General features: G+C 46.3%; 1 pseudogene; it reads left to right on the top strand.

Moving 5' to 3' along the window:
• LOC146855962 (uncharacterized) overlaps positions 1-12,036 on the top strand; it is a 74,735-nt pseudogene extending 62,699 nt beyond the window's left edge.
• The last annotated feature ends 3,317 nt before the right edge of the window (positions 12,037-15,353 follow it).

Below are 15,353 nucleotides of genomic sequence, written 5' to 3'. Positions count from 1 at the left end.
TGCTGGTAATCTTGCACGCACGTGGGGAAGCTCTCTGTGCCAACGTTGAATACATCTTGAAGTAATATTTTGTCAGTACAGCATGCGGGCTCCTATAAGCCTGACATACAGCACAGAGATGATCAGGCTTGTCAGGCCTTCGGGTCACCAAGGAGACAACACTTAGCTGACAGTCCCGGTCACTCTGTTCTCAGTCACCGCCTTCAGGTCAGAAGAAACACAAAGGACCCAGGGGAAAATGGGAAAATAAAAAAGAAATAACACTTTACAAAGGACCTTCTGCTCTTACGCAGCAAAGAGACATTCTAACTATGGTATCCAAGTAAACACTGATATAATGTACTCGAATTGTGTAGCGCGCGGCCACCCAGACAAGGCTCAGACTGTCCCTGCATCACTGCCTGCAGGCTTCTGGCTTCTGCACACAATCGTCACTTCCTGTGACCAGCTATGTGGTTCTCCACTGTAGTTTTCAGTATTCTGTTATGGTTTCCTCTACTGTAGTTCATGCTTTTGTGCTTGACTTGGTGCACTGTTGTTGTCTCATAATCAAGCATTATGACTTTGCGCCTCGTGAGTGTTTTGTGTTATATTTGCAGGATTGTCTTCTGTCATATGTGTGCTTCTGTCTCGTAAAACCCAAGTTTGTTTTGTCTCAGTATCTACTTTGACTTTAGCGCTCTGAAGTCTCTAGCGTTTTTCCACACGTGATACATCTTGGTAACCAGCCTGGTTTCACTAACCTCCTGCCCTTCTGTCGTTTTCGATCTGATGCCCCTGTAACACTGGAAAAAGCAAGTAATACGGGGCTGAGACTAATCAGGCAAAAAGAAAGCAGAGGGCCACAACAGTAAGCATTGCAAATGAAGGCCCCCCTTCCATCATAAATCGTAGAAGATTTCTTAAAGAACAAGCAAAGGCAATACGTCGGGGCATCGGCATACTTACTGCTTATTTTCTAGTCAAAATGTAAGACATTGTCAAAGTCATGCTCAAGGCATTGTTTTATAAATCACTGACTTCTTAACATGAGTTTAACAAGCAATGGCATAGCCGATAGGTCTCGCCTTTGGGACCTTATAAGTGTTTAGTCATGCAACGGTTGATGTTCTTGCACCAAGGATATTGTGCTGCATAACTAAATACTTATAAGGTCACAAAAGCGAGACCTATTGGCTATGCCAATGCTTGTTTTCTATCGTTGTCCAAATGACTTCTAAAACTCATTAACAAAATTCTTATCTTATTGTACACCATCTTAATATTCAGATTTAACACTAAATATTCCACAGTTTGACTCTATTTCTTTTTGCATAGACCTATGAATAATAGATAATTGACTATTGTAAATTATCCCCTTGTTATTCATTTACCTCAGTTTATATTGTTACCCAAGCTCACAATGGGTTATTGGGTTGCCCTTATTCTTGTTACTGGTGGCTAGCCCCAGGCAGTACAGAGCTTAAGCCTAAAGAGCCCATTGCTATATGTACGGATGGGTTTGCAGCACGTCACAGTAGGGTGGCTCCTAGGTGAATTGGACCTCTGTAACCAGGACAGAGACTTCACAGGATTAGACAATCTGCCTGATGACCGGCAATCAGAAATATTCACATTCTGAGGCTGCTGCTCAACTCTTGATTGGGTTGGATTTTTTTTATTATACCAAAAGTGACAAATACTCCATTATTCACCATTGGTATACTAATGAGGGACAGAAAACTCGAGTGGCAGAGCCCCAACGCCTATAAGTGTGAACTGTCACTGCCTACAACCCCCAATATCGCCAGCCTTCCAAAGGAGTTAACCATGTCACACTAATATCACCCTCATTTGTGTCTTGAAAGGTTTATAGGTATGCTAATCCTCTCTCCGTCATCTTTCATCCCTTTCTCGTCCTTACTTTCACCTTGTCCCATTCTCACCACCTTCTGTTCTCTCTTCTTGCATCTCCTTCATTTTAATCTTTACTAATTTTGTTTCATCCTTCCTAACTTTCTCCCCTTTGTACTTAGTATAGCTGTCTCCTTTCTGCCCATGAATCTTTCCTTCCTCCTTACTTTTTAATGCGCACACAAATATCGATAGTGGCGCTGCATGTGTGCATTGTACCGGTGTTAGGGGGGGATAAAGCTGGATACCCTGTTGGCTCTGCGACTCATAAGCAGGCTGGAAAGGATAGGGTAAGTTATGCTGACACACAAGTGAGAAATGGGGCTAGGAAAAGACAAGCCACGTTGGACCCCACATAGTCTGCAAAGGCAGCTATGTTTCTATGTGGTCACCGTCGTGATTTCTTCTGTTGCACTGGATGAACATGGTCACTTCATTTGATGTCATGTTTTGAATGGTCATGTAATGACACTTCCTGTGATGTCATTGTTACACTTGTGAGCTGTTTTGCAACCTAAAATACCTCTCTCTTTTCGGTCATAGGACGTTTGCGTGCATGAAAACTTATTTATAATTTGGAACATTAAAACTACTTGCGTTTAGACGAAGGAGTGCAGGACATCCACTGATCGAAAAGAGTGCAAACACAGGAAAAAGAGAGAGGCACGAAGACCTTAGTATCCCGCAGACATTACAAATTACTAACAAGCGCAGGTGTGTTTGTAAGTTAATTACAAACATATGGTGTCAAGCTCACTCCCGCAAGGCAATCGCCACACATTCACGCATTGCCACTAAAGGCAATGGAACGCGTGCACGTTTTCGGCTGAAAAGCCGAAGCGATTGCAAAAGGTCTTTTTGCCTGCCTGCGTAGGCGAGACCTAAAAAGGAATGAATACGCAACGAAATAGAAACTCTGGTGTTCATTGTTTCAAATACCCAGTTGCTGTGCAATGCAAATAACATAGGTAGAACAAAAGGTAGGATACATCACCCAATGTAATTCCAAAGGACAAAAAAAAAATGCTAAGTATTAGCGATCTGGTTTGCTTAAAGTGCATGGTATTGCAAGGGGAAGTATTTTTACAGTAGTGCATTCTTAACAAAGGCTGAGCAGAAAAGGAAGGTCTTCTTCAGATCTTGGTAAAATTTAATAAAATACTTTTTGAGTCTTAGATGCACAGACTGGTTTTCAAAAATTTATATATATTAATTTATTTTTTATAAAGTGGAATCTTTTGCTAAAGCATTGGTATCTGACCGTAGATACTTAGAGGGTGCAAGTGACCCCTGGTCATTGCGCCACTCCCTTGCTGCTGCTCACAGCTCTCCCAAGTCTGCTACTGTGCTCCCAACCTCTGCTGTCCTCGGTTCGCGTCCGCTGCTCACAAGTCTGACTGGTCAAGTGCAGGAGCTTATTTACTTATTTATTTACCCACTGCTTTAATTTCTAATTATTGGCTTTAGATTGGTTTTGATTTTGTTTTAATTTGGTAACTGGTACTGCATAGTGTTTTGGTTAGCTCATTGACCCATTGAGCTCATTGAGTTTCGTCTTGCTGGTGTCCCCCCCACCCAGGGCTTTAAGTTGGATGAAAAAACTGGGGGGTCTCTCAAAGGGGCGTGGTCAATGTAATTAAGGGCGCGGCTGAAAAACACATAAGCTAAAAATCTGTGTTTAGCACAGTGTGCCGCCCGACTGGTATTTTGCTGTTCGTGTCATTGCGTCCAGATATATGATACAACAAGTCACATCATACTTACAAGTCAGGACTATTGGCTTTGTCAATGCTTGCTAGTTGCATAAGATAAATAAGCAGAAATTATGGCTTGCATATAATATTGAAAAAAACTTCCACTTAAAGCCCTGGTGACACCATGACAATGTTGCTGCTCCTGAGTTTCAAAGAGAGAAGGGAAATCCATAGAGAAAGGGACTCTCTTTAAAGGATTTCCCTTCCCCTACAACGCTCACCACTCGCACATCGATGTGCCTTCTGTCACTGCAGTCCGAAAAAAAAAAAAAAACTGCCTGTGCCAGGGCACAAAACAGAGCCCGGTAGAGACCCGTTTCGAGGCCCCCTTAAAAAAACTGCCGGTGCTCAGACCCGGTGAGACCCTGCCCACTTAAAGCCCTGCCCCCACCCATGCCTGCCATTTCTTCCTGCTCTGAGGCTGCTCCTGCCCCAGTCTCTCACCTCCCCGCTAGCCCCTTCCACCTCCCAGGACTATTTATGCAGGTCGCTGTACGGCTGCACACAGCGGGCATGCCTCTGGGGTGCCAAAGGCAAAATTATCTGTGCCTATCCGTGCCTGGACCTTGCCCAGCACCAGGACCCCTGGTCCTCCCACCTTCCGCCTTTAAAACACTAACGAACTCCTGACCATGAACCATAGATGCAGCAACATCCACTGATTCACGTCCTCTCCACATTCTACCTAAGGACATTTCACCTGTCACTATTGCTGCTTCTCCTGCTACACATTACCTTCTATTTATGCTAGACCCAGGGCTGCTACCACTCAGAAGACCACTAATAACCCGGGACCAATCCAGTGCATCCTGCTCAATGCTTGCTTGCTCAGCAAACACACAACATACATCTGGGACACCATCACTACCCTGTCCCCAGATAGGGCCTTCATCACTGAGAAGTGGCTCAACCCCACCTCGAACCCTGACTTCGCAACTGCCACTACTGATGGCTAAAAATGATACACCAAGGGTGCATCAATAAGCATGGTGGGAGGATCACAATAATCTTCAAGGAAACCATCCGATGCACCACCACAAACAACAACCCAACCCCTTCCATGGCACACCTCAATTTCCAACTACAAATTGATGCCAAGACCACAATAAGACATACTGTAACGTTCCTAGGGCAATTTGATGAATATGTTTTCAAACAGACAATTATAGGAGAGACAGACACTTAAATGATAGGAAAATACAAAAATTATTTTTATTCATGATATTTTAAATAACAGTCATTGTCATAGGATAGAATTGACGCAACCACATACATACCACATCCATCTATCTACTCATTCACACTATCTGTCAAGATATGTACAGATTTATAGAACATTGGAGAGTTCATAGATCAGTGATGCATGGAACACATTATAATTAACTCAAAACTGTTACAAATTTTGATCTGAATGACTAGGTTCTTTTCATGATGCAATATATCTGTGTCATTAAGCGGCTGCAGTTCCCGGCTGGTTTCTCTATGTACATTTTGGCAACAACATGCCCTCTCAGGAAAAGCCACCTCAGATACAGGTATTTTCTAGTCTAGTACTTATTGCTATCCTTGGTAGTAGTTAAAAGCAGGCGACGTATATATTTATGTGATGACTTACTCGAACAATCCAATGTCTTTATGTATTCATAGTGGTAAGGTTAATCTGCTCATGGTACAAACTTCCAAAGAGTGATAGGGATATACACTCTTCTTTCAAGTTTCCCAATACCGGGTTGTATGTACAGGTCCGTCTATGCAGTATAAGTCGATATGCAGACAGCACTCTGTCACATCTCAGTCCATGGGAAAGACAATCAGTCCATGGGCCGAGCCCTAGGAATGTTACAGTATGTACTATTGTCATGCCTAGAGGAATTTCTGATCGAGAGCAGAGGACCCCCTAATCTTTACAGTTTAAGACCACAATAGGAGACACCCTTGCATACAGACCCCTGGAACCCTGACCAGCCTTCTGCAACACCATCCCCAACCTCATTGCCCCACTCACCACTCCCTTCACTATGTCTTGCTCAGAGATCTCAATTTTCACATTGACAACACCAAGAACGCCAGCTCAACCTACCTCCTGGAGAACCTCAACACCATTGGCCTTATCCAACTAGTTACAGAACCCACACACAAAGTCAGACACACACTTGACACCATCTTTACCTCCAGGGACAGAATCAAATTCACCCATGCCTCTAAGCTGACCTGGACCAACCATCCCATCATCCAATTTATCATCTCTGATGCCTAACACCCCATCAGCAAGCAACACAGCACAACCCACCATAGCTGGGGCAAGCCAACTGAGACCCAATGGACACAGACAGATACTCAGCTCCACACCTCCAAAAATACGAGCAGCTCTCGACCAGGCTGTCCCCAACTTCTGCGCCTGGATCAACAAATGCACTGAGAGAGTTGCTCCGTTGAAGCTGGAAAAACCAACAAAACCTTAAGACAAACCAGCTGGTACACCCCAGAGCTCCAAACCATCAAGCGAAACTGTTAATTAATCGAGAAGCGATGGCACGTCACCAAGGACTCCTCCGACAGAGCCGCTCACAAAGCATCCCTCAGTGACTACTACCTGTGCATGAAGGAGACCAAAAGAGCAGCCATCACTGACCGCATTGACACAGTGGCAAGCCACATGAAGGAACTCTTCAAAATCAGCAAGGAATTCTTCAATCCGGCAGCCACACAGAATGCCGTCCTCCCATTCTAACAACTATGTGACACCCTCTCGGACTACTTCCATAGCAAGATTGTCACCATCTACAACTTCGACCCCCAACCCATCACACTCCCAGGATTTTATGCATTTTATGTTTATATGTCGGTTTTATGAAACCCCCCGAAGGCATTTTCTGGTTCCCATTTTAAAGAAGTTGAATTTCTTTCAGGCTCGCCCTGCCCTTTTCTATTTGCAGTTTTTGAAGAGGATTGTTTATTTTTTATTGTGGGATGCTTGAAATCTATAGTAAATACCAGGGCCTGTTTGGATGCCTAGCTAGTGCCCGGATAACTAGGTTCTTGAAAAAATGTGAAGTTCTAGCCCACATTACAAGGTCAAATATGTAGAGGGAGAAATGTCCCACTTAGCACATGGCACTTTATAACTACATGTTATGTTTTAAATGTATTGTATGTGATCTTTTTTCTTAACCCGTGCTTTTTACATTCTTGGTTATATACATTAAATTGTGGGGGTTCTGATACTGGAATGTTATTTTATATGTATCTTTTTAATGTAAGTAGGTGTTATGTTTCTGTATGTTTTAACTTTTATGGCTTTCTTTTATGAATCCGAATAAAGTTTGTTTGGTTTATTTATTTATTATTTATTTATATGGCTGGGTCTTATCTGTGATGGCATGGTGGGCAAAAAATGATTGGTGGATTGCTACCTGAGAGATTGCCAGCGGTTTAACTAATTGCAAGCATTCCTCCTATAGCCTTTTGTGTGTTTGATTTAACACCCTAAGGGGCTTAGGATATGTCTAGATCGGTGTCCCTTGTATACTGTGCTACTGGAACCAAGCTGCACCTGACTGAAGAAGTCTGATATGCTAAAACCAGTCTTAAGGCTCTGATTCATAGAGAACCTGCCTTTTTAGTTCAGACTGCAGCAGGACGAACGTTGATTCGGATAACATTGGGTCTAATCTGAGGTGGCATATTAAACAAAGAAATAATGGGTTAGAATGCTACCCTAATCGATTTCCAGAGGTTAGACTAATTGCAAGCATTCCTTCCATGACTTCTTATGAGTTTAACCTTCCCAGAGTCACTTTTGTAGCTGATCCTACCTTTCTCTTTGCCTGCATCTGGTATCATCTTTCAGGTACACCCATATAGAAATGAGGGAATCTTCCCTCCTTGCTCTGAAACTAGGATTTCCTCTTTCAATAGACACATGCGAATATTTGAAAGTGCTGAAGAGGTGACTAGGTATCTGCTGTGCTTAATGTGCGCCAGTGGCTTCCAGTGCTCGGCACCAGCGCATAATTTTCCACACTGGGAAATATGTCAGTATGTCACCATGGCACTGTTTGTCTGGTTTAGAGATGAGCACCACAACAGTTGTTTATTAATTCAAAATGCATAATAAATTACTAATACCTGCTGCCTAAGCCATTTATATAGCTTTGGGGTCCTGGAATAGTCTGAAATGTCACACTTGAAAGAGTGTGATGGTTAGTAGTTGTGTTGGTACTATCTTTGGAAGTGCTGGCAGGGGCAATGGGTAGTGCGAGCTGCGGTAGCCTCCTGAAGAGGGCCCTGGCACTTACTGTCTTACAAATTAAGCAGTGGGTATCTGACACCTGAAACCCTATTAGGGATTTACACTTTAACGAGGAAGCTAGTTTGCTAGTCCTTGGTGTTGCAATCAGTCCCTGCACTCGCCCACTTAACACATCCATGTTAACACATCCCTGCTGCATGGTCAGTGTTTACACCACTTAAGATTTCTTATTCTTAAAAGTGGATGAATTGCTTTTCCCAAGGCCACCTGTCCGGACATTTAGGATGCTAATTACAGCAGGGGCGGACTTAGGCATGTGCAAGCTGTGCACCTGCACAGGGCTGCCAAACCCCAGGGGCCGCCACGAGGAATCGGATACAATACATATTCCTGGCGGCCCCCGGCAGGGATTTGGCGGGCGCAGGGAGGGGTTTCCACTGCCTGCACCTTACTCTTTCTGCCCCCGGCACACAGTGGAACAGAAGTGAATCCAAAGACTCAAGGACTGGGAGGAGCTGGAAAACTCTGGGTGTGGACGGACCCTGCAGGAGTCGGCTTCATCTCTCGGCTCCAGCAGTCGGACGTCTTCCCTCAACTCCAGGACAAGTCTGACAGCTCCCAGAAGCCTGCGTCGGCGCGCAGTGTCCACCATGGCAGAAGCCGCCATCCCGGACTCCTGGAGAAGCATCAACCCCGAGCCGAGGTACTGCTTTGAATCCCCCAAGCTGGTGGCTCCGGGACTCAGCCCGGAGGAGCCGACGTCCCAGGGGCCCGACGCGACCCCCAGCAGTCAGCCCGAGGGGGCCCAGGTGAACGCCCTGACCGTGTTGACCCTGCTGGAGAAGCTGGCCAGCATGCTGGACTCGGTGCAGGAGAAGCAGCTGCGCATGGCCCAGTGGCAGACGGCCAAGGAGAACTCGGTGAAGCAGGTACAGGGCCACATGAGCCGGCTCTCCGAGGAGCACTCCTCCACCAGCAACACGGTCAGCAAGCTGATGGACCGCTCCCTGCACCTCAGCGCCGACATGAAGGAGGCCCGGCACCACGCCGTGGTGCGCAGCGGACAGGTCAGCCGCCTGGCGGAGCACCACGAGCTGCTCATGAACCGGAGCCCCTTCAAGGTGCTGCTCTTCCAGGTGAGTGTCTGTGAACAGCACTAAGGCCCTCTAGGTGCTTCTCTTTCAGGTCAAAGGCAGGGACCGCTATAGGCAGGATATGAGACCTGAGTACTGCTGTTCATGGCAAAGGCCAGCTCCACCACAAAGAGGCCGTGGCACCTTCGAAGTGCCTCTCTTCCAGGTGAGTGGCGGTGAACAGCACAAGCCAGCTGTGAGGCCTTCTAGGCGCTTCTCTTTCAGGTCAAAAACAGGAACCGCTATATGCAGTTAAAGAGGCCTTCTGAGTACTGTTCTTCATGGCAAAGGTCAGCTCCACCAGAAAGAGGCCGTGGAACCTTTTAAGTACCTCTCTTCCAGGTAAGTGGCGGTGAACAGCACAAGCAAACAAGGCCTTCCAAGCGCTTCTCTTTCAGGTTAAAGACAGGGACCGCTATACGCTCCGCAGGATGAGAGGCCTTCTGAGTAGTGCTTGTCATGGCAAAGTTCAGCTCCACCATAAAGAGGCACCCTCGAGGTGCCTCTCTTCCAGGTGAGTGCAAGGGGTCAGCGCAGAGAAGCCACAAGACTCTGCAAGCGCTACTCCTTCGGGGGGATGACAGAGAGCACCGAAGGCCTTCAAGTGCTATTGTTTCAGATTAATGAGACAGTTGGTCGGACGTACACTGGACAGGAGGCTTTCAGAGTGCTATTCTTGGTGAGGGCTGAGACCATCACCAGAGAGAGGCAGTGAGAGCCTCTATGTGCCGCCAGATGAGGGCAGGGGAGTACCACAGACAGGCCATGCCACTGGAAATTTTCTTCCGTGTGAGGCTCCGACACAGACCACGGGGCCCCTTTTCCTCCAAGTGAGTCTGGGGTGCCCAGGCGCGCTGCAAGACCACACAGGCTCGTCTGTGCCCAGCGAGTGCCAGAGTTCACCACGGACAGGTCACCAGACTCAGGCGTTAGGCACCTAAGGGACAGAAACCTCGACAAAAATCTAACTTTGTTATTAGTCTCATAGTTTACATAACAGTTAACATCGTCCCGGTTCGTTCTATTTGAGAACAAGTTGTGCCTCTGCCGGAGGGAGGCAGGTGCAAAGAGTTAACACTGGAATATTTTTCATTGGAAAGTGTACAGTTGGCAGCTCTGACCATCCAAGGGACGGGGCTCTGCCAGAAGGGGTTGAATGTGCTCAGTCAAGGAAGGGTGTGCAGCTGTTGAGAAAAGGCTGCCGCTGGAATAAGAGGCACTGCATCATTTTACTGTAGTCTGCTGGCGCGCGCAGAGTGGTCTGTGGGGACACAGAAGTATATGCAACCGTACAGAGCCGTCTGTAAGGAAACAGAAGTATATGGTGTAACACGGCGTCTGCAGGGAAACCAAGATACATGAATTTCAAATGAGTCTATAGGGACGCATACATATGCAACAGCACAGTATTATATAAGTGAGCACCCGGAGACACAAGCAGCACCACAGATGGGCCTGTAATGACCTGGAGATGCAAACAGCAGTACAAAGGGATCTGTAGGAACACAGAGATATGCAGCAGCAGTACAAAGGGGTCTGCAGGGAGACCTATGCAGAGCACAGAGGAGTCCTGTGGGAACAGGGCACAGATATGGGTGATGCTGTGGGATATTCTCGCCACTAGGGGGTGCACCAGCCGAGAGGAGTCTGCAACAGAAAGAGTTCTGGAGCGGGGGAGACAGAAGGTGGAAGGGTGTGTCTTCTCTGCAGCCGGGGCGGGGAGGGGTGTGCGGGGAGGGGTGCTGGCAAAACGCAGCGGCAAATTTTGGCAAAAGTAAAACGCTTGTGTCACGAGGCGACTATGCAGTGTCTGCAACGAACATGGCCATGCGTAAGACACCATATTTGATATGGTATCGATATTACTGTTTCCGGGCAAAGAGCCACAGATTCTTTCTCTGTGGGGGGGCTGTGGGTCCGGGGCCCCCCTGTCATGGGCCTGCAGCCGTCTGTGCCAGTCCCTCACGTCATGTGTCACAATGCCCTCCTCCTCCTAAATGTTATCGTTCTGAGACGAATTCGGAAGGGTAGGAGCAGCCGCAGGTACTGGTCATCTAACGCCTTTTCTGGACGTTTTATTAAAACACCTTCCTGAGGTCCGCCCGGACCCCCTCTTCCGGGGCCCCCTACCTACGCTCCCTGCACAGGGCCACCATGAGCCTAGAGCCGCCCCTGATTACAGTTCCTGAAGAGAAGGCCTCCAAACAAACTGATTTTGATTTCAGTTTGGTCTGAGGCAGCACAAAGTACACCTTCAAAAGTCGCTAGTAATTACTTTAATCAAAAATCTACTTTCACTATTACATTAGATTTTGTATAAAAAGTGACAAGAACTTTGGATTTAGTTTCATTAATTTTCTACTATTATCCAGAGCAAACGTATAAAAATAGGACTTTATTTAAAAGTAGGCCTGCTGAGTGAAAAATGTAACACTGCCAACAAAGTGGACATCATCTTTTTGAATGGTTTTACATTTTGTATGGCACATATACATACATTACACACCTAGCCCTCAGACCTTACAGGGTACACTGACTAAAGCAGAGTATACATTCAGTTTCCAACCTGGCAAATAATGCTTAGTTCACATGTGTCACTACAGTAGTCTAGCCAGGATATAAAGGTGTTACTTGGAGCCCTAAATATTGTAATGTCTATTTGCAATAGTGCGATTATGTTCTCTTTAATATATACTTGAATTTTGCTAATCACATTTCTCTACATATGTTTCTAAATGGTTCATCAAATTTGATTGAGAGGCGCATAGTCAGTGTAATAAATCGGTTTATTGATTTTTAAGCAACAACCACAAACCTTGTCAGGGTGTACCACAAAAGTTACTAAATTAACTTGTGCTTATTTCTCTGGTAGCTTGGCACAGACGTGGCCAGGCCTAATTTAGAGGCACGTGTTAAAGGATTTCAGGACCATACAAACAGTGATAAAGTAAAAACACAACACAAGAAAAGTCCAAAACCAATTTGGAAGAAGAGTAAATCTTAACTAATAAAATTACACCAAAACAAATTAAATGTAATCAGCAGAATCAGAGGCATGGAATTTAAAATGTTTAAATAGCACTAAGAAGAAGAAAGGGCTAACTATGTGTATCTTGATTATTCCAGTAAGGCACTGAGAATGTGCTGTATGATTTGTTCTTGACATAGCACATGCTCAGTAATGGCTTCACAGAGTTGTGCCAACACCTAATTGTCAGCAATCTCACCTTGGGAGCTTGCCCAGGAAACTGAAGGTATCTGTGGCCTGACACAAAAGTGGACAGGGCCCACACCAGAAGAAAGGGGGGAATAAAAACAAGGAGTTCTCTGAAGGCCCCCAAAATAGTTCCCAGTGGAAGCATTCCTAATCCCAACCTGACCAAAAGAAAGATGGGCTCCCTGAGAAAAAAGTCATCAGAAAAATTCAACCCTGAATATTATGAGTACTATAGATATGGGCATATGAAGGGAGATGCTGTTAGAAATTGAGTTTCTGGTTGACAGAGTAGGCACCTTGTACATGCAGGAAGGACCACTCTAGTCATGATAAGATAGATGCACACTGAAAGATAATCTGCGTTCACCCTCTGGTAGCTTGGCACAGAGCAGTCAGGCTTCTCAAAAGAGGCAATGTGTAAAGTATTTGTGCAACATACACACACAGTACCACAATGAAAACACCACAAAAATACTCCACACAGGGCTAGAAAAATAGACAATACTGAAATTACAAAAATCCAATGAGTAGAACAGTAGTTAAATTTGTTTAAAGATTAAATTAAGTTATAGTGCTTAGAGTTTTAAAGCGTCAACCAAGGACATTTGGCAGTGCTAGACGGGGTAAATGTAAAGTTCAAGCCGATCATGAAGAAGGGCAGCACCGGCTACAGGACTTGTGAGAAGTTGGCCTGGTATATGCTGTCCACTAGTTATAGTGGGCACCCTGCACCAGTCCAATCAACCCCTTATTGATGCTAGGTTAAAGACAACCTTTATTGAAAGCTATCCTAGTGGTACTTATGGAGAGCAGCCTTCAGGATAAGTCTTGAAGGAATGTAAAGCAGCTTGTTTTACCAGTCTATAATCTCTTGAATGGCTAAATGAAAGGCAACCACACCAGGTATATATATAAATATATCTATTTATTTCTAAACACGCCCTACTAGTCTCTTTATGAGGCTATAGGTCCAAACACATAAATTACACTTCAAATATTACCGTAAAAAAGCACAAATACACGTCAGGCCCTAGGGGCGAGCCAAACCATATACTAAAATAGTGGTATAAGAACCACGACTTAACTAGACACAAGGCCTAGAGCCTGTAGAATCACTGAGACCCCAAGGAACCACCCAAGGTAGTGACACAGGGGATCCACAGGGGCAGTGTGCAGTGTGAGAACACAGCCGCGAACTCCCGTTAGCTTCTATGGGAAAGTCGCGGTTCAATTTTTAAAGATTAGGGACACTTAGAGATGAGCTAGGACCAAACTATTTTGGACTTAGGAAGTTCTAGGGTCAACACCCATGGGAGCACCAGAGTATTCGAGTTACCTCACCAAGGGAAGCCGGGTGCATAGGTGTCAAATGGTGTCGGGTCGCGTCGTCGTTTTCAACGGGAGCTGGCGAAGAACTGCTGCTGCAGGGAAGAAGCGAAGTGTTCGAAGAGATCCAAGCCTGGATCGAAGTTGAGAAAAACCTGAAAGCAGAGGGGACAGAGTCTGGGTCACTAGCCAGTGACCAGGAGCATGATAGGCAAATGCCCACAGATGTCGGGTATTTCAGGTGAAGAAGGTGAAGCTTGACTCTTCAGCCACGAGGACCAGGAGGTGTCGAGGACAACCAGGAGCTGGATTCGATCTGTCGCATGAAGGATGTCAAGTGCTGCAGCATCAGAGCCCAGATTGGACACAACAAGCCTTGGCAACAGCAACCCATGCAGAAAGGAGAAAGATGCTTCGGTGCAGACCAGCAAGGTCTGAGGAACTCACCACGTGGTGGGGAGTCAGGGCACATCTGGAGCAACCAGGGAAGCCCAAGGAAAATCAGAGTTGCCTTCACAGGGACCCACCAGTCGATGGACCAGGGATCGCGAAGGAGCCTTGAGCTGAAATGCAAGAAGCAGGCTCACGGAATACTCGTGGAGTGTAGGCCCACAATCTTCAGTGCAGATGGTGCTCGGGGCTTGTGCTACACGTAACCCAAAGCACAACTTCAAGAAACGTCGAGAAGTAAATGCACTTGCAAATGTGCATGGTGACCAGGAGTTCTGGTTCCATGTTACTCACGAGGGCTGCAGGTCTCAGCTTTGCTGGGGACTCGGGTCGTCCTCTGAGAAATCCTCTTCCTTGGCTGCAGATACTTCAGAGTCCATCGGGAGCTTCGGAGATGCAGACGGGCAAATGCTTTGTTGGTGCCTGCCAAGCAGAGGAGTCACTCCTTGACCCCAAGGGAGATTTCTTCCATCCTCCATTCTTGAGTAGAGCGTCGAAGTTCCAGGATTCAGTTGCAGAGTTTCATCCAGGGATATGCTGCCAGGGGTTCCTTACTTATACCTAAGAAAGGGGTTGAACTATCTCAGGGGACCCACCTATGGGAGGCTTTGGAAAGAGGGGTGGCTTTACCTATTTCCTTTGTCCATTTTTACGCCAGAGCAGGGGCTGGAAGCCCCTGAATCGGTTTGAGCTGGACTATGCACAGGGACACCAAATGTGCCCCCAGTGCCGGACTTCAAAACACTCAGAGAGTGCTCCCACCCAGCCCCAATACACAGCAGCCTGTCTGGGAGGTGGTTACACCTCCCTGTGACAGGAAACCTATTGTCCAGGCCTCATCTGCCAGAGTTTCGGTCAGCAGCAGGAGGCCAGACCCATGTCTGTGGCTGCAGCATCCATTTTGTGATGCCAGGGCTCTTTTAAGTTGGTACCGGGTATACCGGTGCTGTCATGTCTCTCCCTCTAGAAGGATGAGATCATATTCTCACACCAGTTATTGGTGTGGGGGTATGATTCCAGGGTGTTTGACACCAAACACGACATGTTTCTGGGCAGCCAGTCCAAAGTTAGAATTAACCGTTTTAGTTATAATGCACTTAAGAGTATAAGGTCAGGCTGCACTACTGACTACCCCGGAGGATAGATTCCGAAGGCTGCAGAGGGGCTCAGCTCATGCCTGGTCACCCTCTAACATATAACCAAGCACCCTGCCTTCAGGATTGATAAGGCCTGCCATAGGGGTGACTGATAGGTTTCTATGTGCAGTGATAGGTGAGATATAGTTAACCTATATCTCAGTGCGGGGTGCATGCACCACCTTACCCAGG

The sequence above is a fragment of the Triturus cristatus genome, chromosome 4_1, assembly GCF_964204655.1.
Source record: "Triturus cristatus chromosome 4_1, aTriCri1.1, whole genome shotgun sequence".
Classification (NCBI taxonomy): Eukaryota; Metazoa; Chordata; class Amphibia; order Caudata; family Salamandridae; genus Triturus; species Triturus cristatus.
The sequence above is the reverse complement of the archived record's forward strand: the minus strand, read 5'-3'. Positions and strand labels throughout refer to the sequence as shown.